Source organism: Pelodiscus sinensis, chromosome 3 (assembly GCF_049634645.1).
Source record: "Pelodiscus sinensis isolate JC-2024 chromosome 3, ASM4963464v1, whole genome shotgun sequence".
NCBI lineage: Eukaryota > Metazoa > Chordata > Testudines > Trionychidae > Pelodiscus > Pelodiscus sinensis.
The window spans coordinates 114,233,885-114,257,404 of NC_134713.1; the positions used below are offsets into that span (position 1 = coordinate 114,233,885).

A 23,520-nucleotide genomic window follows, 5' to 3' on the forward strand; every position below is an offset into this window, starting at 1 on the left:
AACCCCAGCAATTAGGCTTATCATAAGACCATTCATTAAAACTGATTAAGTGCCTTTTGTACTAGCTAGCTGTTTAATTCCATGCCACAAAAAAAAAGAGTCCACTCTAATCTAATGTAATCCCCAAAGATCAGTGAGGGTTTGGATCAAACAAGAAAGCCATAATATAAAATGGAAAGTCTGGTATAATGGAGATCTGGGGGGAAAAGTCAGTTTGACACAATTAACAAAATCATGTATTGTATTAAGGGTACCAGATCAAAAGAGAAAATAGACTACTGATTCATTCTTTTCACTGTTACAGTAGTTTCCTCAGAAAAATGTTAAAGTTGAATGTTACATTTATAGTCGTATCTGCTACACAGCACGCCTTTTATACTAAACTCTGTAGGATGAAGTCAATCACTGATTAAACAAAATATATTGCAATAAGCGATGAAGACAATAGTACATTTGAAAGTCATTCTGTCTGGTTTCATCTCTCGGCCAAAAAATTCTGTTTTATAAAGCATTCAGTACACTTCTAAGACACCAAATACAAAGTCAATTAAATTACCAGTTTTTATTAGCGTATAGAACTTTGTCATAAGGACAAATTTTGGTTTATAGACACTTGTTCTTGTCAAAAAGCTTAGGAAATTACTAAGTCTTATTTCAATAGGTTCCCCCTCACTCCACAATTCAATCAAAGCTAGTGTTTGAATTTAAACATTACCCTGCTGTGTTTGGAACAATTTTATTTTAATAGTCAAAAATGCCTGTATTAAGTGTAAGTATATTGTTTTTTTAAACACTGAGAGGACAATGAAGCCGTGACTCAAACCAATGTCATCCTATTGTTTGCTATACAGGCAGTCCCCAGGTTACGTACAAGATAGGGACTGTAGGTTTGTTCTTAAGTTGAATCTGTATGTAAGTCGGAACTGGCGTCCAGATTCAGCCGCTGCTGAAACTGATCGCCAGTTCCGACTTACATACAGATTCAACATAAGAACCCCAAGCGTCCCCAAGTCAGCTGCTGCTGAAACTGATCAGCAGCTGATTCCAGGAAGCCCGGGGCAGAGCAACTCTGCCTCGGGCTTCCTGTAGTCAGCGCTGGTCAGTTTCAGCAGCAGCTGACTTGGGGACGCATGGGGCAGAGCAGCTGGGGTGCTGCTGGGTTGCTCCAGTAGCGCCACTCCTCAGCGCTACTGGACCAACCCAGCAGCACCCCATCTGCTCTGCGCCAAGTGTCCTGATTCAGCCGCTGCTGAAACTGACCAGCAGCGGCTGAATCAGGATGCCTGGGGCAGAGCAGCTGGGGTGCTCCCGGGTTGGTCCAGTAGCGCCCAGAGCGGTGCTGCGGGACCAACCGGCAGCGCCCCAGTTGCTCTGCCACAGGCGTCCGGAGAAAAGCCTAGTCTGCTGGGGGGGGGGGGGGGGGAGGCGTACTAGCTGTGCCCTCCCCACCCCAGCAGACCAGGAAGACGCGGGCGGCGGACCGAGACGCACCGCGGTCCCGCCGCCTGGGTCCTCCGCAGCTTTGCTCCCCGTCTCCCTGGTCTGCTGGGAGAATTTCTTAGAGTATGCTTTATTAACCACAGATTTTCTTACAGTTCATGACTGGAAGCCAGAGCAGACTTTTGAAGGAAAAGCTCCAATCAAGACAGTCTCAAAAGATGTTCAGATGGGATGGCTGCCAAGAAGCCCTTTTTCTATCAACACCCTTAAATTAATTGAGGGAAAGTGGTCAGAGCAGACAAACAAAAGAATGCTTTGTGATGGGCACTTCCCTTTGTCAGGAAATAGATAGAGTGCCCAGTCCTTGCAAATGTTTGTCTAGTGAGTAGTCTTATTGACTTCAGTAAGGCTACACACTTAAGGTCTACTCATTTGACTACAGGGTTCCAAGGTCACGATCATAAATAGCAGCCACTGGTCTGCAGCACTCCTGCTTCCTCATGATCAGAAACATCTAGCTTTGTTCTGAAGCAAGACAGATTAGACACCTCTTCTGTTTACACAACTTCCAAACATTCCTTTTGTTCCCATATGTAGCTACAGGTCCTAAACACACATTACACAGCATGGGAAACAATTCCCTTTAGGGAAAAGGAGCTGCTGCCAAGTAATGATATCTACAGCTTCCCAGTTTCAGAGACTAACTAACAATGATCCCAAGATCCTGAGAGGGTCAGAACAATCCCCACTGTCCCATCTGAAAAGTGAAGCTATGTGCTAGGGATCTCAAATAGGGTTGCCAGATACTTCAGAAAAAGATACCGAACATGGCCAGGGAAAGGGAGGGAGACCAAAAAAAAAAAAAAAAACCCAAGTTAGAGGAAAAAAAAGGCACAGAAGAAAGAGGCACTGTGCCTTTAAACCCCCACGCTCACCGCTCCCAACCCCCACCAGATGGCAGGGGGAATGTTCCAAGTGGCCTTCTGTCCGAGAAGAACAGAAAATACCAGACATTTGATGTGTGTGGTATTTTTTGTTTGTTTTTAACTGGACAGAGGCCACAAATACTAGACTGACCAGGCCAATACTGGACACCTGGCAACCTTAGTCTCAAACTCTCAACCTGCAGGCACTCTGTGGCCCAAGCAGTTCTACATGTGATTGCTGGGACGTGAGTCCCTGAGAGAAGGAGGGTGGATAGGTCTGTATCCTTCCACAGGACTACTCGTTATTCTCTAGGCATGTCTGTCTAGGGTTCTTACACAATACATAGATACCTAACTCGGTCTGTGGATCAAAATGTTGCGCTAGTGTTTCTATAGGAGCCTACAAGTGTTTCAGTACTGTAAGGCCTATGCCTCATTACATAGCCAGGCTATGGTTAAGTACTTGGCCAATCATTTCCCCAACTCCTAACTCTGGTCATCTGAAGAAGTGGGGTGTGCCCACGAAAGCTCATGATGCCATCTACATGTTCCATTAGTCTATAAAGTGGTATCAGACCATTTGTTGTTTTTTCCCGTAACAGACTAACTCAGCTACTTCCTGAAGCTCCTGAAGGGTTAAGCTTCAGCAGGAGGTTTAGAACAGCCAGACACCTTACAGGACACTGCCACAGTTGTTGATTGAAATGGACTCACAAACATCCATCAGGGATGGTCAGACAGCACTGGGTCCTGTCACGAGGGTAGGGGACTGGACTCGATGACATCGAGGTCCCTTCCAGTTCTAGAGTTCTATGATTCTAACACAGGAACCAGTTGCAGAGAATACTGCAGCTGCAGTGCAGGGCTTAAACAAACTGTTATACAATCAAGAAATAACCATTTCCCTAAAACTAGTTCCAGCCATCACTGAATGAATGTAAGGAAGATGCATTGCAAATGAGTGTTCCTTCTAATGATAAACTCTATGTATAGACAAACACAACAAGCCACAGGAAATCTGTGTGTTTTGCTCTTCTTGCTTGTGGTTAGCAAGTGTGTGTCATGATTCACGTTACAGTATCTCCCCACAACAACTATCACAGAAGGAGTTTACACAGACTTGTCTTCCCTCCCCCCCGCAATTTGTTCTCATAGGGCCTGATCCAGGTCCCACTGAAGGCAACTGGCAAAATGCCAATGGCTTCAGGGCTCAGGAGTGGGACCTCAGGGCCCAATCCAGTATTGCATTTGGTCCCATGCATAAATCATAATGACTTGAACAATAAGAATAACTCTGGAAAAAGGAATAAACATTGCAGTGGCAAACTTTGCAGAGGACATAAAACTATTCAAGATAGTCCAAAGCAGACTGCAAAGCCGGTAGCAGAGGAGCCGGAAATGACATCTCCTGGTCTGGCAAAATCCCTCATGTGGGACTGGTCAGGTCCCAAGAGTGCCAGACCAAGGAGAGCCCACCTGGAGTTGTTCAGAGCAGCATGACAATGCCAAGGAATGTGGCGAGTAGAACACTATGGTTTCAGAGAAAGGACTGAGTTATGGGGAGGGAATGGAGAGCAATGCTGCAAGTGACCAGGAGGCAGGGTTGTCCTTAGGATTTATGGGGAACTATGCAGTACAGGTTGGACCTCCCTAGCCTGGCACTCTCAGGACCTGAGCTGTCCCAGACCAGAGATTTTGCCAAACCAGAGGAAGGCAATGTGCCCTGATGGCTGCCCCCCTCTCAGGCTCCATTCCCTGGAGCTCCCTGCCCTGCCACTGACTCACTAAAGCTGGCCCACCCACTGTTCCAGCTGCAGTGGGTGGTTCCCCAGCTGTGAGCAGGACTCCCTGGCCACATGGCCCTGCCAACACCAGGGGGTTCCGTGGCCTGGGAGGGAGCTCCAGGGCCACTGCCTGGCCCCATGGATGCTGGAGGTTCCCTGGCCCAGACTGGGGCGCTCTGGCTACTGCCTGGCCCCATTGATGCTGGGAGTTTCAGGCCAGAGCAGGGGCTGCTTTCGTGCCGCCTAGCCTAGCCCAGGCTTCCCAGCCCTACATTGCTCTGGGGATCTTTGGTCCAGTAACATCCCTGGCCCTGCCAAACCACAGATGTTGCCAGACCAGAGAGTCCTAGATTTGAGAGGTTCAACCTGTACTATTAAACTGGAGCCCCGATGACAGCCAGGAGAGGGCGGGAGGGACAAACCATGATTTTACACAGATGTGTTGAAATTTTTTTTCAAAAGTCACACTAATTAAATAATGTTTAAAACAAATTTTAAACTAAGGTCCTGTAGACTAACGGTAAATTCAAAAACGGACAGTGATTTTATATAAATGGCTCTATTACCACTTGAGTGGCTCTTTCAGAGGGTCAGTGCTCTGCTAATAGATCTGGCAGGCTCCTCTCTGGAAGAAGCAAAGCCACAGAAACAGGGACAGGAAGTGGCAGATGGGTGGACATTATGGCCCAGTGATGCCCCACGCAACTGCACATGGGTGAGGATGGCTATGCCAGGAGGGGAAGGTATACTCCAAGAGCATGGAAATAAGTATTTGAAGGACTTGGAACAAGCAACGGGACTGGATGGAGGGCATGAAGAAAAATCCAGGTGTGCCAAATGTCACCGTTACAAAAGAGGTGTGAATTCAGTGATGTTCTGAAATGGGGATTCTTCATGGGTAAACAGGCTCCAAGTTTTCTTCTGTTCTCTGGATCTAGAAGGTTTTTTGACTGGTCAGAAGCTTAAGAATAGATTTTATATTTGAAAGGGGTTTCCAAAGAGTGTTTGTAAGACTAGAGGACTCAAACATCTTTTTAAAATGAAAGCCATGGGTGAAATTCACCCCATGCAGAGAGCAAACACAAGCTCCAGGTGTCTCCGACAGCCATGGAACCTCAGAGTTTAGTCCTTGCTGTCTTGAACAAGGTTGAAGTCTCCTGTATTTAGTTATGGAGATAAGACATTCCTTTCCAGTCCCTATGCATGGGGAGCCCTTGATTTCTCTTAAAAGCCAGTTACCAGTTTCACAGCAGAAACATTATGTCCTGCAAACACAATGCACATGCAGCTTTATTAAGGCAACTAGTCCCCTTTGAGTCCAGTGTGACTACCAATGTAAATAAGCAAAGGTACTGAAGCATGTGCAGGATCAGGGCCTTTATATGTCGAGTTAGAAAACAGTAAGATTTTTTTTTTAACTTGTCTTTATTGTTGTGTTTATACAGCTCCTTTCAATGGAGGCACTCAAGTCTTTAAACATGAATGAACTAAGCCTCACAGCACCCCTTTTGAGGAAATATTATTCCTATTTTACACACAGAAACCCAGCAGGTATGAACACAGGGTATGTTCCAGTCCACTCTCTCAATATAAAAAAGCTGTTCCTAATTTAGTCCTTCCCTTTCTCATGACTCAAATAAAGACAGGGTACCCAGAAGTAAGTTTGGTGGGTGTCTATTCTGACTCAGAGGTTGAGGTTAGGCCAGACAGGCTCCACAAATGGACTGTTTGAGAGCATCTCAGGCCTAGATTAAGAGCCTAGAAAACGTACTTGTGATGAGAGAGATGCAGGCTCAGCTCCTCACTAGATAAAGAGTCACCCTCTCTTTTTCTGGCCTGGTATGTTTACATTGCAATTAAAAGCTTGTTGCAGGTCCATGCCAATTGATTCAGGCTTGCTGAGCTCAGGCTAAGAGGCTGTTTAATTGTGGCATAGACTTTTGGGCTCAGGCTGGATCCCAAACATCTATATTGCAATTAAACAACCCCTTAGCCTGAGCCAGAATCAGCTGCCACTGGCAAGCTCTAAATTCTTAACTGCAGGATAGATTCTCTAGCCTAGTGTTTAGAGGACTCACCTGGAACCCACAGTCTAGTCTTCCCATGCCAATAGAAACAAATAACAAATGACATACTGGGTGAGCCCCACATCCAACTAATTCATGTTCAAATCCTTCTTCGCTCTCAGGCAGAAGGGTGGAACTGAATCCAGATTTTCCATATCCCTGGTGAGGACTCTGACATCACCTCCTCTGCTTGAATGGGCTCCAATCCAGTAGGCAACCTCTGAGCATGCCAACTGGATCAGATGAAGCAGCAGGATGCAGGCCCAGAGGCAGAAACTAAAGCATGAAAGGCACTTTTCCAGTAGAATAGTTAGGCACTGAGTTTAGCGGCAGTCAAGTAAGAGCTCACACTGGAGCCAAAACTACAACTTTGGCACCAAAGTCTACAGTTTAGGTCCTAAGTACCTTTGTGGATCTGGGTCTTAATGTCCACAATGTAGCAGTTTTAACAGGTACATAAGACCTTCATGATTTCCACCTTGAAGGCTGGCCAACTCAAAGACACCGCTGGACACTTTCTTCACAATACCCAAAAAAATAAAACAGTCATCTTCACAGATGACAATAGAGTTTGCTTAAGGCTCCTGTATTCCTCCTTAACAACCCATTTGTACTTTCTGGAGTTCTGCAGATTTTTTTTAAATAATTTTGGACACCTCTCCCTGAGCTTGTGGCAGAAGTCATGTTCCTAATTTCACTGCAGAAAAGGGACACAAGTCAGAAGCTGCATATCATCCTGGGGATACTAGTTTGCAGCAGTAGTTTGGGGATCTTTTATAAAAGGATCCTGGAAGTGGCATAAAGAGAGACGACCAAGCCAGTGAGCTAGGAAATTGACGGTACTGAAAACAAATCAGTTTATAGAAGTAATTTCAATATTTAAGTTTTCTACTGCACCATTAGCAGCAGTAGACATAGGTAGCATAATTACTACAATGATGGTAGTGTTTTCTAGTGAACAGCAGGCTGAATTGGAACTCAGGAGACCAGGCTTCCCATACTGCCTCAGGACTGCTGGGGGACCTTTTGCTAATCACCTCTCTGCACCTCATGTAAAATAGAGATAATGGTACAGACCTTTTTGGAGAGCACTTTGAGATGTATTGATAATGGCTAAGTCTTCTATAGGACTTTTTAATAGTAGCAGTGCTCAAATTGAGAGTGCAGTTCTACTGATTAAACATTAAAATAAGTTAGGTCAAAATAAAAGGTAAAATTTGAAAAAAGTGTTAAGACTCATTAAATATTCCTCAATGAATACTGACTGAAAATTTCATGAATATGAAATATTTCCTCTGCTAGAATGTGAACCCAAGAAAGATCCTTAGAATGTCACATAAAAACCTCTCCCAATTAAATACTCTGCCCTTTATCCCTGAGACTGGCTTACGCTTCTTCAAGCAATTAACTTTATCTTCCATATTAAAGATATTAAACTGGGATAGAATATAGCCACGCACACAAGGGAAAAAAGCCTATGTCGTCTTAAAGAAAACAAACTGAAGAGGAAAACCAGCCTTCAATATCTATTATGCAGAGATATAAACTTCCACCATCAACAGGCAACATCTAGCAGTTGGCTTGGTGGATACATTGTTTTATATATTTCCAAGTATCAGTCCCAGGGAGTTCAAAAGAAAATATCATTGGAAGTCTGGGCTGCACTCACAAACAAGAGATAATTGAATGTCAGATAAAGCCTAGTCAACAGTAGCACTCTTACCACACATCCAATCATCCTTACATGCCCAGTTTCCAGCCAGCTCAGTCTCAGAGATTAATGCTGAGAAGTTGTTTTACTGGATCATAATCTTTGATTAGATTTTTACACTTTAGTCAGTTGCTGGAATTTAGGGCATGAATTCTGGGATGCAGAGGATAAAGCTGAAATAATTCACACACACACACACACACACACACACACACACACCCCCTCTCACCCTCACTTGGAGACCAATCCAAAGCCTGTTGAAAGACAAGATTCTCATTGGCTTCACCACACTTCAGATAAAGTCCTAACAGGCTGGAAAACTCAGAGTAGCTGAATCCAGAGTTAACCATGCAAGATCCTACATTCTCAGAATGCAAAGCCAGGACTGGTTCAAATCAACTGAGCTCCCCTTCAGCAAAACCCTTCAGCTATAGCCTGATCCAAAGCCCATAAGTCAGTGGGAGCCAGATTTTGAAGTGGGAGCCAACTCAAGATGCAGATTCTCACAGTAGGATTTTCAAAAGCACAGTAGGATTTTCAAAAGCACCTAACTCACTCTTTAGGCACCTACCCTACTACTAAAGAAATCTGGCCCTAGATGTCTTTTCATCAACTTTAGTGGACTTCGGAGTAGGCCTGTAGGGCCCAACAAGAAGGCCCAAATTTCAGTGTGACACACTTCATGTGACACTTCCCCAAATTCCTGTGTCCGACTAACTGCAAGGTGGTGGGTCCTGTTAAAACAGGGGTCGGGGGAGAACCAACATTGTACATTCAAGAAGTGGTCCATATATTTTTTAGGGGATGGTCAGTAGCAGGTTCCTGGGAAAAAGGGAAAGATTAACAGATCCCAGCTACATCTGTGATTGTAGGGAGAGAGCGGGGAGACTGAACCCTTAGGCACTCAAGTAATTGTACCAATAGAGCTGTAAGCAAGTGTTACATAACTCACATTCAACACTATGTAGCACTGGAACATCAGCAGTAAACTTCTTTACATTGGTGCTCCACCCTGCTGCGTGCGTGCATACACACCCACACACACACCCCCTCAGCTGTACATGTGACTGCTTTGATTTAAAAACTCTAAACACAGAAAGAGAACCAAAAAAGTGCCACCGTGGCTTAACAACCAGGTAAAAGAAGCAATGACAAAGATATCTTTCAAAAAGTGGAAGTCAAATCCTAGTGAGGAAAATAGAAGGGACCATAAACTGTGTCAAATTAAGTGTAAAAATATAATCAGAAAAGACAAAAAGGAGTTTGAAGAACAGCTAGCCAAAAACTCAAAGTAATAGTAAAATGTTTTTTTAAGTACAACAAAAGCAGGAAGCTGGCTAAACAACCAGTGGGGCCCTTGGTCAATCGAGAAGCTAAAGAGCACTCAAAGATGATAGTCATAGTGAGATTAATTCTTTGATTCAGTCTCCATGGCTGAGAATATTGGGGAGATTCCCAAACCTGAGCCATTGTTTTTAAGTGATAAATCTGAGGATAAATTCTTTTTAGGTGATAAATCTGAGGAATTGTCCCAGATTGAAGTGTTTTTAGAAGAGGTTTTGGAACAAATTGATAAACCTCAGAGTAACAAGTCACCAGGACCAAATGGCATTCACCCAAGAGTTCTGAAAGAACTCAAATGGGAAATTGTGGAACTATTAACTGTGGTTTATAACCTATCCCTTTAATCAGTTTCTATACCTAAAGATTGGAAAATAGCGAATGTGACACCAATATTTTAAAAGGCCTCTAGAGGTGATTCTCACAGTTACAGAAAAAATGCCAGCTATATATGCAACATGAGGGAGGACTAATTTGGCTACAACTACACAAGAGAAAGATCTTGGACTTATTGCGGATAGTTCTCTGAAAACATCCACTCAGTGTGCAGCAGCAGTCAAAAAAATCAAATAGAATGTTACGAGCCATTAAAAAGGGATAGATAATAAGACAGAAAATATCTTCTTTCCTCTATATAAAACCATGGTACAGCCACATCTTAAATACTGTGTATAGATGCGGTTGCCTTATCTCAAAAAAGATATATTGGCACTGGAGAAGGTTCAGAAGGGGGCAACAAAAAATGATTAGCGGTTTGGAAGGGGTCCCATATGAACAGAGATTAAAAAGACTTGGACTTTTCATCTTAGAAAAGCGGAGACTAAGGCAGAATACAAGAGAGGTCTATAAAATCGTGACCGGTATAGAAAAAGTGAACAAAAGTTATGTACTTACTCCCACAATAAAAGAACTAGGGGTCACCAAATGAAATTAATAGGCAGCAGGTTTAAAAACAAAAAGGAAGTTTTTCTTCACTCAGTGCACAGTCATTCTGTGGAACTCCTTGCCAGAGGATGTGGTGAAGGCTAGAACTTTAACAGGGTTTTCTTTTTTTTAAAAAAAGAAAGTTAGATAGATTCATGGTGGTTAGAGGTCCATCAATGGCTATTAGCCAGGATGGGTAAGAATGGTATCCCTAGCCGCTGTTTCTCTGGAGGTAGGTGACAGGAGAGGGATCATGTGAGGATTATCTGTTGTGATCCTTCCCTCTGGGGCATCTGGTATTGGCCACTGTTGGCAGACAGGATGCTGGTCTAGATGGACCTTTGGTCTGACCCAGTTATGGCTGTTCTTAAGATTTTACTTTTTCTAAAACAGCCCCTGCCTTCAGATCAGAAATATATTGTTTTGTGGATATTCAAGAGACTCTTTACATTGCAACCATACCTATAACGTTGCATTGAGACCTATGTAGTGATCAATATCACTCACACACATAGAAAGTGACCTCCAACCGGATCTGCCTGCAGATGCGACCTTCTGTGCACAACTCCCTCTTGCCATGTGCAAATGGCAAACAACAACCAAAATAGCACCAGCTGCCTATCCCTGGATGTCTCCAGGGATCTTTACTACCAGGTGTAGAAGAAGCAGGTTGGTTTGAGCTGGAGAGGTGCATGCATTAGCCATCAGATAGCCATCTGGAAATCTCAGAAATGGAGACTCGGGGCAGCTGCTGTTCAAGTTTTTCAGGTATTCTCTTACCAGCTGTTTTAGCAAAGATTTTAATCAGGTCTTCCCTTCTTTCTTACTTTCCTAACCTAACCTGCAACTGGATCCACCCAAATAAACCTTTGCATAGCCACATGGATCCAAATATAGGGTTAAACTGGAGCAAGAAACACAAGTTAATTGATTTCACTTCCTTGCTCATTGATTATTGTGGCTATTTTCTGTCTTGTACTGTTTACTCTCATATCTTTACAAAAGTCATTCTGCTTGTGTGCCTCTCCCATTATTTTTATATTACAGTAGCATCTAGACAATTCTCATATTAAGTTCAGGGCCCTGTTGTGCTAGGTGCTATTCAGACACAGTTGAAGACCCCCTCTGCCCTCAAGTGCTTATAGTTTAGTCAGGTGGGATGAGGGGGAACAAACAGAAGCAGGGAATCAAAGTAATTGCTTACTTTTTTTAAGGTGAAACAGCAAGTCAGTGACAATAAGAATCCAGGTTTCCTGACTCCTAATCAAGTGCTCAATCTTCTAGACAAGATTGCCTCAATTCCAGTATGGGGGGGTTGGTTCCTTTTTCTCAAATTCAAACCCTTGCAAAGTCACTGCAGCCACTAATAACTCCCTTGATTTTTTTCATAAGGGGCCCTCTATAAAGTCTCCCCCTCTGTCAACAACAATTCTGCTTCACTTCATTTCCATTGCCCCTGACATCTCTTTTCTGAAGAGCCAGGTGCTGAGAAAATGAAGTGAGTCAAGCCACTGTGAGAGGGATTGCCTACCAGCATGGCAGCAGGACAGGCTTTTTGTGAAGATGAGAAGTAGAGCCTCTCTTACTACTGTCCTGATGCCATGTAGTAAGTAGCTGTGGGCTTAAGCCTGTCAAGCACTATATCAGGATACCAATGCCAAAAATATACCTGGGAAGGAACACACACTCCCAATGTCAGGAAGTCTCTTTGCAAGTTGGGTTTCCACAAATTAGGAAGAGAGGTGCCTGAAATGCAGCTCCCTAACTATATTTTGGTGTAAAAACAGTGTGCTATCACTGAACATTGCTGGTAGGTGGTGCAGCAACATGATAACTCTTCCTTAATTTCTCCATTAGAGTTACCAGAACATTCAGCATGGCTTTTATGTATCAAATACACCCTCAGCCTCCAGGGGTCTAATTTGTTAATGGACAGTTCAACAAATAGACAGCAGACTTTCACCCTAGCTACTTAGCAGAAAGGTAGGCACCATTTCAGTTTATCAGTGCCACAGCCAGACCCTTAAAACACAAGGCACTCAATCTTGATTCTTTACCTGGAGCCAGGGGACTTCTGGCAGCAGCTCTTTTGCCAAGCAGCACACACCTCCTTGCAAGCTTGGGCTCTTAGAGATATCCTGGGAGGTGCCTCTCTTGAGTTCCTTTCCTTAACAGTTTACCTTCTCTATTCCTTAGTGAGAAATGGCTCTCCCTGGGAGCTCTGATAGTCTTTCACAAGGTGCAGGTGCTCATTAGCCAATTAACCGCAAAGGCCTCAGTTACTCACAGGTGAGTAGACATGGGATTGTTCTCTAGCACATTAGCCCATAACTCCCCTTAAAGGAGACAGCCACCCCTGAGACTAGTGCTCCATGTAGGAAGGAACAATCAGTTTCACACATAGGCTGTGTCTAGACTGGCAAGTTTTTCTGCAAAATCATCTGCTTTTGCAGAAAAACTTGCCAGCTGTCTACACTGGCCACTTGAATTTCCGGAAAAGCACTGATGATCTCATGTAAGATCGTCAGTGCTTTTCCGGAAATACTATGCTGCTCCTGTTCGGGCAAAAGTCTTTTTCCGAAAGACTTTTGCGCAAAAGGGCCAGTGTAGACAGCACAGTACTGTTTTCTGCAAAAAAGCCCCGATCACGAAAATGGCGATCGGGGCTTTTTTGCAGAAAACCACGTCTAGATTGGCCACGGACGCTTTTCTGCAAGAAGTGCTTTTGCGGAAAAGCATCCTGCCAATCTAGACGTGCTTTTCCAAAAATGCTTTTAACGGAAAACTTTTCTGTTAAAAGCATTTTCGGAAAATCATGCCAGTGTAGACGTAGCCCTACAGAATGGAAAGTGACAGTCTGGGAAGGAGTACAGCAGAAAGGGATCTAGGGGTAATAGTGGAACACAAGTTAAATATGAGTCAGCAGTGTGATGCCGTTGCAAAGAAAGCAAACATGATTCTGGGATGTATTAACAGGTGTGTTGTGAGCAAGACACAAGAAGTCATTCTTCCGCTCTACTCTGCGCTGGTTAGGCCTCAATTGGAGTATTGTGTCCAGTTCCAGACACCACATTTCAAGAAAGATGTGGAAAAATTGGAGAGGGTCCAGAGAAGAGCAACGAGAATTATTAAAGGTCTAGAGAACATGACCTTTGAAGGAAGGCTGAAGGAATTGGGTTTGTTTAGTTTAGAAAAGAGAAGATTGAGGGGGGACATGATAGCAGTTTTCAGATATCTAAAAGGGTGTCATAAGGAGGAGGGAGAAAACTTGTTCATCTTGGCCTCTGAGGATAGAACAAGAAGCAATGGGCTTAAACTGCAGCAAGGGAGGTTTAGGTTGGACGTTAGGAAAAAGTTCCTAACTGTCAGGGTGGTCAAACACTGGAATAAATTGCCCAGGGAGGTTGTGGAATCCCCATCTCTGGAGATATTTAAGAGTAGGTTAGATAAATGTCTATCAGGGATGGTCTAGACAGTATTTGATCCTGCCATGAGGGCAGGGGACTGGACTTGATGACCTCTCAAGATCCCTTCCAGTCCTAGTATTCTATGATTCTAGTTATCTCATATAGGAGGAACAGTAAAAATACAACTCAGCCAAGAGAGAAAACCCAAATAGACAGTGCTGTCTCCAGGACCCTGCTCACTGAAGTCAGGAAATTCTAGTTGTTTATCAGTATGTTACTGATGAAGGAGGCTAGGTGCCCAACACAAGTCTCTAATCTAATGGAGCGGTCTCAAATTGAATTTACCTTAGGGCTAGTGCCAGTCCTCAAATCCTTCTAGTGAGACACTGGGCCTGCCTTTTAGCCCATGTCTTTTCCTCCCCCCTCTATCCCATGTGTCCCCCAGCTGCCCCTGGGTGATTTAATACTCCTGCAGACTCCAGCACTACTGCTGGTAGGGCAGTGGGGGCTACAGCAGTTTCTGGCTGCTTGCGCTGTACCATTGCCCACATGTTCCTGTGGCCGGCAGCAGGGGCACCCTCCACCCCCCCCAACACACACACCGCGGTAGCCGGAGACATGAGGACGTGGAGTTACACAGCAGCCTGCTCTGCGCCACAGCCACCTCCCAAGCCAGCCTGCACTGGGGCTGGGGCACTTCACTTCCCACTGATGTAGTGAAGCAGAGTGAGCGGGGTGGCCTGGGAGATGGCAGCGCAGCAGAGCAGAGGCTGCTACAATGCTCTGCTTCCCTGCAGCTCCGGCCATGGCAGGGGGAAGCGCTCAACATCTGCTGATAGCCTGTGCCAGGCCTCTAGTAACCTCCAAGGCCAGATCCTTTGAGGGAGGGGGCTTGAGGGAAGGGATGCGATTGGGGGGAAGGAGGGAGAGGGAAGCAGGGCAGGATTGGAGCAGAGCAGGGGCTGGATTTGGGGGATGCGTATAGACATACACAGTCCCAGGGATGCAGGGACTCACTTGCCAGCCCCTGCTCACACCACAGCTGGCCCGTAGGCCATGAATTTGAGACCTAATGCAAATACTGGCTGGTGTGTGCTGATGTTGCACTCTTGGTGCTGACAAAGGAAGAGTAAAAGGTATACAAAAGTAAGGGAAGGTCGCCTTGCCTCAGGTGGCAGAAGACAAATGTTTTTGAACCTGAAGCTGTTACACTAGTTAGTCCTAGCTCTGTGTGTGTATGGTGGCGGCGGGGAGGGATGTAAAGCATGGTAGCATGTGTGTATAATATAATGAATGACTTCGTTATGCTGACCTCAGGGGCTGAGCCAGGAGGGCTGGTACGGTGTCCTCCAGCATTAGGAAACCTCCTCAGAGAGTGCTGCACACATTGTTCTATCTTGCCTCCAATGTCAAGCAGTAAAATCAGGGCTCATCATGTGATACTGCACCCTTCTCCTCACAGCAGGGCCAGGCCAACCATGTGATTGTCATAAAAGTTCTCTATGACAGAATCCCTACCCTACTATGACACCACAACCTGTATTGCACAGAGACATTTAAAGTGGCCTGACACAACTGAGAGACAATGAGTCACTCCACATAGGTATTTCTATTTCCAAGGGGGATACAGTTTTCACACAATAACCAGACCCTATTTAAGGGCCTTGTGCCAGCCTAGTTTACCTCAGTGTGAGCAGCACTCTACAAGCTATGTGAACCTCCCAAACTGTAAAGCTTGCCACCTAACATGCTTCCGTCTGACCACAGGCTGCAAAAGCCAAGCTTTGTCTTCACCCCTAGAGCAGAGAGCAGGATGGGGGCCTGTTTCCCCTTGATTGAAAGCATTGCAGGAGGCAGTGATCATGCTCAATTCTTCCCTGACAGCTCAGCAGGAGGTAAGTTTGTCCCTTCCTGATTGAAAGTCATCTAAAAAGAGGCCTGAAGACTGTCTCCCACCTGAAAAAAAACCTTTCTGAGTTATGAGTATAACCAAAGGAAAATCAGAACAGGCAGCTCCTGTAATAACGAAGAGTACCACCATGCCTGGAGAACAGTGACCTCAAGTATAAGATGCAGAGGGAGCTTCCACACCCAACATTTCTGTCATGTGACCATAAGGAGGCGAGCCCCCACCCTAAAATCAGCTGCCCTTCATCAGAGATAAGAGACTACCCAACTGTCTCCACCATCGAATGCCATTTCTTTTAAGCAAATAGCCAGGTTAATTCTACTGGAACTCCTGCTTTTTGCACAGTATAGTGGAAAAAGAGGCCCCACCTAGACATATATTTGTTGCTGAATGGGACCTTGTGGCTATGATACAAACAAATATGATTGCCAAGAATGAATTCTACATCTAGTAGCCTGCAAAATACACTGGAAGAGTGTGATATCATATAGTTGATAAGGTAGTGAACTGGGAATCAGAAAACTTGTTTACTGACTGCTTCTGATCTCCTCTGGATACACTGGACAAGTAACGTCATCTTTTTGTGCCTCAGTTTCCACACCTGAAAAATACAACCTCCTATGTCTTATTTTATGAAATACTTGGAGATTCTATGGATGGAAAACTAATCTATAATGATATTCTAAATGTTCCTTTGAAGCCCAGAATGTCTATCAGTCAATTTGAAGCAATTAAAGGAGCTATAAAAGCTTGGTTGAGAGCTCTTTTTGTGGAGACTAGCAGCAGGCTGGATCATCACTGGGTTTCATAGTCTGTTACCATCCACTCTTTAAAAAAAATTCTCAGCCATTCTGATTTTTACTCCCATGAGGTGTACAGCTACAGTAAGTCATGGTATCTGTCATGCCAAGAGTCTTAGACCATTGTGATATCAGAGATAAGTCAACAAGTCACTAATCACCCTAGAGTTAATTTGCATGCATCATTTTCATTCGTTGTATGAAGGAGACGACACAGATGGTGGATTACTTGGCTGAACTGCCATCCACACAAAACACCATGGCTATATCTACACTGGCAAGTTATTGAGCAAGATCTCTTGCGCAAGAGAGCATCCACACTGGCCAGAACGCAGCACAAGAACGCTGAGCTCTTGAGCAAGAAAGCGTGCACACTGGCGGGACACCATTACGCAATAACTTGGGCCTGGAACCACTTTGGCCATGTCTAAAGGTCACCAGCGGCGTCTGTGGGCGCGCACCGGACCCCTGCTGGGTAACGCACTTAAAGGGACCCCTGGATGGCAGTTTCCCTGCGGCTGCGTGCAGAGGCACCTCATTGAGGCATCCAGACACACAGCCGTGCCCTCCAACTCAGCCTCTGAGCAAGTGCCCCTGGGCACCATTTCTGCCTTGCTCACAGACATGGAGCTGTAGGAGGATGCCATCCAGCAATGTCCCATCATGCCCATAATTGAGGCTGTGGAGGTCCTTCTGCAAGGACCCACACTGCTTCAGCAGGAACTGGAGACCGGGCAACACATCCTCGATCAGATGCATGCAACAGCTGCACTCAGGCACCCTCGCCCCACCACCGACAGACACCTGTGGAGCCACAACACCAGTGGGGACTGGTGCTGGGACAATGGGGCAACCAGCACTGGGTGCAGAACTTTAGGATGCACAGGGGGACATTTCATGAGCTCTGTACCTGGCTCGCCCCTGCACTCTGGAGGCAGGACACCCGCCTGTGCCCCGCCATCCCCGTGGAGAAGAGGGTTGCGATTGCCCTGTGGAAACTGTTCACCCCATACAGCTACTGCTCTGTGGTGAACCAGTTTGGGGTGGGCAGGTCCACCTTCGGTGTAATTGTCCAGCAGGTAAGGACCTCTGTGGACCATGGGCTTGTCCTGGGGGAGGGAAGGGGCCAGACCAGGTGGGGGGAGGCTGTAGGGGCAGGGGGAAGCCCCATACCAAGGGGGTCATGCTGTCCCTCCTGCACACAGCCCCACTGGTGTTGTGGTAAAACCCTGGAGGGCAGAGGGCGCTGGCCTGCGTGGGGGGAGGGGCCATCAAAGGGAGGGTGAGCACACCCCAGGGGCCCATGTATGCACTGTGTCTCATTCCATGCACCCCCTGTGCTCCCATGTGCCCCTCTGCAGGTCGTCAACGCCATCAATGATGTGCTGCTCCAGAGGGTGATCTGCCTCCATGACCTGGATGCCACCATTGCCGGCTTCGCCAGCCTCGGGTTCCCGAACTGTGGGGGAGCTGTAGATGGGACCCACATCCCCATCTGGGTGCCAAAGCACCAAGTGGCCCAGTTCATAAACCGGAAGGGCTACTGCTTGGTGGTGCTCCAGGTGCTCGTGGACCACCAGGGCTGGTTCCAGGACACATACGTGGGGCGGTCCGGCTGGGCCCACGACGCTCGCATCTTCAGGCACTCAGGCCTGTGCCACAGGCTGGAGGTGGGCACCTACTTCCACCATTGTCGGTCTGCATCTTGGGTGATGCGGCCTACCCCCTCATAGCCTGGCTGATGCGGCCATACACCAGCCAACTGGACCACAGCCAGGCCACCTTCAATGCCCACCTGGACCAGGCCCGCAACCCTGTGGAGTTCGCCTTCGGGTGTCTGAAGGCATGGTTCAGGTGCCGCCTGACCCGCCTGGACATGGGGGTGCAGCACATCCCGGAGGTCAGCTCAGAATGCTGCATGTTGCATAATATTACTGAGGGGAAGAGGGAGGCCTTCCTCCTTAGGGTGGGTGGCAGGTGGGGGCCAGGCCTACCAGCAGCCTCAGACGTCTGCAACCCGGCAGACCAACCGCCACGGGGTGCGGGTCCGGAAAGCTCTCCGGGTGATGCTGAACCAGGCCCCACAATAGGCTGCCCCTGCACCTCTGACTTCAGGGATGCCCCCATTTCCCCACTCCCATCACCACCCCTTCCCTCACCTCCCAATAAATAAAATGCACTTGCTTTATATAATGCACTTTTATTTACAAAGGGAAGGGGGTGCACTGAGAGGAGGGAGGAGGAGGCCCTGAACTGGGAGGGCCTCATGGGTGTGGGGGCATCTCTGCCCCTTGTGCCGGGTCGGGACAGGCTGCACCAAGAGGTGCCGATGTTGGGGGGCTGCAGGACGGGGCATGGGTACATCGGGGAGGAAGCGGGGGGGAGGGCTGGGCAAGGCGGGGGGGGGCAACAGGAGAGGGCCTGGCCACATTGTGCTGCGTCGCAGGGCCCAGGTGCTCCGCAATGGTGCCCAGGTGGGCGTACAAGTGGTCACAGCGCTCAATGTACTGGCCCCATACCCACTCCCACCACTCCTCGTCGGCACGTATTTTGTTCACGAGTGAGTGCTCCATGCACTCGATGGCGCAGACGTGGCAGCGGAGAAAGTGGTGGCGGTCCTGGGTTTGCTGCGATGGGCCCTGGCTCCTCTCTGCCGGCAGGATGGGGCTGGAAGGTGCCTTGCTGGCAGGGGGTCCTGCTGCAGAGGAAGCAGATGAGAGCGAGATCGTCAGTGACCCCTGCTCTATGGTGTTCCGGGCACCCTGTGCCCTCCTCATGCCCCTGCACGTGTCCCCAGGCAAGACTGGCGTGGGAGGGATTCCCCTAGGAGCAGCAGGGGTGGCCTGAGGTGGGCTGGGCCACATGTGGTGGGGGGGGCCTGTTGTGCCTTCCCCTGGGGCAGCTACTGTGTCCAGTAGGTGGCCATGGATTAGTACTGTGTGCAGCCCCTTGGCTGCGTGGTGTCCGCCCTGCGCCCTTAGGGCTGGGCTGCTCCCAGCTGGATCCCCGCCCTGGGGTCCCAGGCGTGTGCTGGGGCTGGCTGCTGTGTTCGCGTGCCACTTGGTCTGGCTGCACAAGGTTGCACATGCTGTGTGCTGCTGCACAGCATCCGGCCAGGCTGTGTCATGTGCCCTCTCCCCCACCCCATGGCTCCCCTGCCCCCTGCACACTTGTGAGTGGCAGCTGTGACACTCACCAGATGATCCCTCGCCAATCTCCGAGGAGACCCGTGACACATGGTGGCTGCTGTGCCGGGCTGGTGGGCTCTGGCTGCTGTCCTCCTCCTCTTCCTCCTCCTCCTCTGCATCTGTTGGCCGGACCACTGGGGTGGCCAGGGCTGAGTCCACCATGGCCTCCAGGGTCTCGGCCCCCTTGTAGGCCAGGATACTGTGCAGGTGGTGGTAGTGGGAGCAAGCAAGTGGCTCTGCCGCCCCCACTCTCGCTGGCCTGCACGTAGCTGAGCCGCAGGTCTTTCACCTTGGCCTGGACCTGTTCCAGGGTCTGGGCCGGGTGTCCTTGTGCGGCTAATGCCTGGGCCATGCAGGCAAATATGTCTGTGTTTCTCCTCCTGGATTTGGGATTATGGAGGGCCTCCTCCTGGACCTCGGCGTTGCCCCAGCATGGAGCCCGCCGCTTGGTTCCCCTGTGGGCCTGCTGGGTGCTCTGGGGTGGCTCCTGGGTGGGGCCTGAGGGACCTGGCTGTTGTTCAGCAGCAGCCATCGCTCCCTTTGGCAGCTCCAAGGGCTGCACGTGGCACACGGCTCCGCTGCACATCCACACTGCCCTCTTGTGCAAGAGTGCCTGCGCAAGAGAGCTTACACCTGTTAGAAAACAGCGTAACTCGTGCGCATTGCGTTCTCTCTTAGCACACCATACTGTACATTTTCTTGCACAAGAGCAGGCAGGCAGTGTAGACGCTCTGCAGATTCTTGCGCAAGAATGGCCAAAGTTGCGCAATAACCCGCCAGTGTAGACATAGCCCACAAGTCTCTCAACACAAACCAGAATAACCCAAACATGAAGCCTAGCTTATCTGTGGACCCAGTGTGAAGGTATGCAAACCATTAAATGCACAGCTTACAAGTTCTTTACCCTATTTTTATTCAGAATATTAGCAGGATGAATTGGATTCACAGTCTGTTACCCTGACATTTTTAGGTTCTCAGCATTTTTGGCTTTAAAAAATAAAACACATAAAATTACCAGCTACTAGTTTTTATTAAAAAGCTGGATAATAATTTTAGCTAAGCTGTATATTCACAAAAGCAATGCCACCCACCAGGCAAATGCAGTATTTTTTTCTCTGGCCAGATAACTGACTATTTTACAATGTGATATCCCCTATGACCCAGTGGTCAAATTCCAACCTGTTCCCATACATAGAGGGTTACTAAAGATTGTGTGCCACTTTTTGCAGAGCACTAAACCCGTAAGTTTCACTTTTTGTGTATATTTAATTGCATTTTTGAAATTGTAATAACAATGTAAGTGTACACTTACACTAAATTTTAAAGAAATTAGAAAAAAACATAGCATGATTTTGAACCTTAGTAAAACACTTTTCATTTCAAAGTCAGGAATACACAGAGAACTCATATGAACCCAAACCCAAGTTTTCCTCTCATTTACAATGGACTAAGCACATGAAAGTCAATGGGCTTTCTCTGGTATCAAAGAAAAGAGATTTGGGGTCTTGGTCTGTTCAATACATTTAAAAAAAATATTTGTTTATTTATTTTGCAACTCGTGTTCATTTTGGGGTGACTGATTATATTCCCTTGATATAACTGCCGCATTAGTTGTACCACAGTTATCAGAGGTGCAAATATCATCTTATTAAGCATGTACAGGTCTTGGAAATGCAAGACAAATAAATATGGGATGAGACAAAAACAAATGCACAGAAGAGAATGTTCTGGTCAGAATGAAACAAATCCTCATTTACTGTTTTGTACACACATGGGTAAACGCTTACTTGTTGAATCAAATCCTCTTTTGGATCATTTCACAGCTGAACAATGCTCTATAGTTTAAAGATTTGGACTAACAAATGCAAAGTTGTGCAGGCTAAGTGGATCTACTTATATTATTGTTGACAGGTTGAACATATTCATTTAGAAAGAAAACCAGAGCTTTCAAACAAACAAAAAAGCCAACCAAAACTTTAAAACAAAAATTCAGTACTAAGCACACAGTCTCTTCTTCACGTTGCTCTCAGGTTGTAGAGGTTATGGAATTCTTCTAAGTACAATGTGAAATGAATACAATGCATTTATTTCAATACATACCTATGTTTCATTCAAACCACTAATTATTTAGACACGATACAGCCCTCTTGATGTAGAAAGCATCTTCATGAAAGCACAGTAAATAGATGGTCACAAATGTCTGTTTCCAAGGCAACTCTATCCCTCCCCTACCCTCCCCCCTCCTCTAACCTCCTCTATTGTGATAGGGGAAAACCAAAATGAAAGTGGAGAGGAAACAAATGTGTGCTGCATCCTAGTAACTATCACTCCAAATCATGCAACAAATGCACAACTGTGAAAGAAAGAGAGATATTTATATTTAGGACACAGTCCATGGTATTTGTAGTTTCCATGGAAACACTGTGAAGAAAAGAAAAAGCATGTTGCATGACACAAAGGAAGCCAACATGCAACAGGAAAATTCTCGTTGACCCCATTCTTTTCCAAGTAAAATGATTAAATGTACTAACCCCGCCCCTCCTAAAACTAAGGTACTACACAAATGAAGAAAAAGGAAAAATAATCAGAGCAGTCCTTTCCTATAAGCCTGCAAACCTGATGCTCGCCTCTACCACACGCTGCTCACATAAACACACACCTCATTGTAGCCTGCTTCTTTCTGTCCTTTGATTCTCTGCACTCAATGTCTTTTTTTTTTTTAAATCAAGCCAAGTAAAGAAGAATACTTCTGAAAATGTAAAGTTCTTTGGAGGTAGCATGAATAATATCATATCACATACCTTGTGCCTGCCAGACCTTGACATATGTGCTTAGAAATCAGAGACAGAAAGGGAAAGAGAGACTCTAGTTGCCACTAGTTTGCATAAGCTGCCTGTAAGTCAGCCAACACTGGAAAGAAAGCCAGACTCCACCCTGGGGTGGTACCTTAAAAAAAAGTGGCTCTGAGCTGACGTTTCTCCCTACCACATGTCACTTCCTTTTAAAGCTACAATTCAGCAGTATGGACGAGATGGCTACTTACTGGTGTACTATCTATGACTCACCCCCTTCCCCACCAAGTAGTAGAAGGAAGTGGTTTACGTTTGAAAATACTGTCACAGAAACCTCCCGCTGAAATGCAAACAATAGCCTATTGTATATCATTTTTATTCTAGCTCTCTTGATCCTGTTGCTTCCATTTACAGAGAAAGCTTCATCTTTCTTCCTGTGCTAGCAGTGGTTTTAGTGTCATGCCCTAAATACCTTGGCTAAATTAGATCATTATTAATTGAAAAGGAATATGATCAATGTGCATTATGCAAAGCAATAACAGCATCTTTTCCTTCAAGTTACTAAGGAGCACAGGAGTTGCAACAATTGAGGCAGAAAAACAAATATACAGGTGGCTAAGACTTTTTTTAATATGATATTTTAAGTATAAGCATAGCTGATCTGATACCATTTTACTTTTTTAGCACACTGGGCATTTTTTTAAAGAGAACAATTGCTTCTAGTCATACTGTACTTGTTGCATCCTCACATGCTGATTAGAGGCTTTGTGTTAGAGCTAGAACATAGGAATTGAGCGCTTAATCCAATAAGAATTCTGGTGGCATAAATGTTTGGTGCCATGAAGAACCCTAAAGGAGCTAATGTTTTATAATGAGTGAATCTGAGACAGACTGACCAAATGGCCATATGATCAATATAAACATCTTATAGGACACACATGATGTCCAACAGAGATATCGGGGAGGAAACCCCCAGAATGCCTATTAGTTAAAAAATGGGGGAGACTAAACTAATCTGGGGATAACAAAAATATTCAGATGGCAGGTTTCCAAATACTGAATATTCTGACACACAATATTCACCATCTGTGGAACCAAAACATTTACTGAGAGTCTTTGACTGTTGAGTGGAAAGCAGATTTTATGAATGAACACAATGAGAAATACCAAGAGCACAGCAAAATGGTAACATGCAAAAGCAAAGCACGATTAACCATCACTGCAGAGTTCCA

The 23,520-nt window shown here is 46.2% G+C and overlaps 1 protein-coding gene across 5 annotated transcripts in view; it reads right to left on the reverse strand.

Moving 5' to 3' along the window:
- AGPAT4 (1-acylglycerol-3-phosphate O-acyltransferase 4) overlaps positions 1–22,453 on the reverse strand; it is an 89,770-nt gene extending 67,317 nt beyond the window's left edge. For 3 of the 5 annotated variants that reach the window (XM_075924576.1, XM_075924575.1, XM_075924574.1), the window contains exon 1: positions 12,250–12,402. The gene's annotated coding sequence lies outside the window, so the exon portion shown is untranslated. Of the gene's footprint in view, positions 1–12,249; positions 12,403–14,911; positions 17,379–22,297 lie in introns of those variants that run through there. The other 2 variants (XM_075924573.1, XM_075924572.1) reach the window with 2 other exon arrangements.
- Between the last annotated feature and the right edge of the window lie 1,067 nt (positions 22,454–23,520).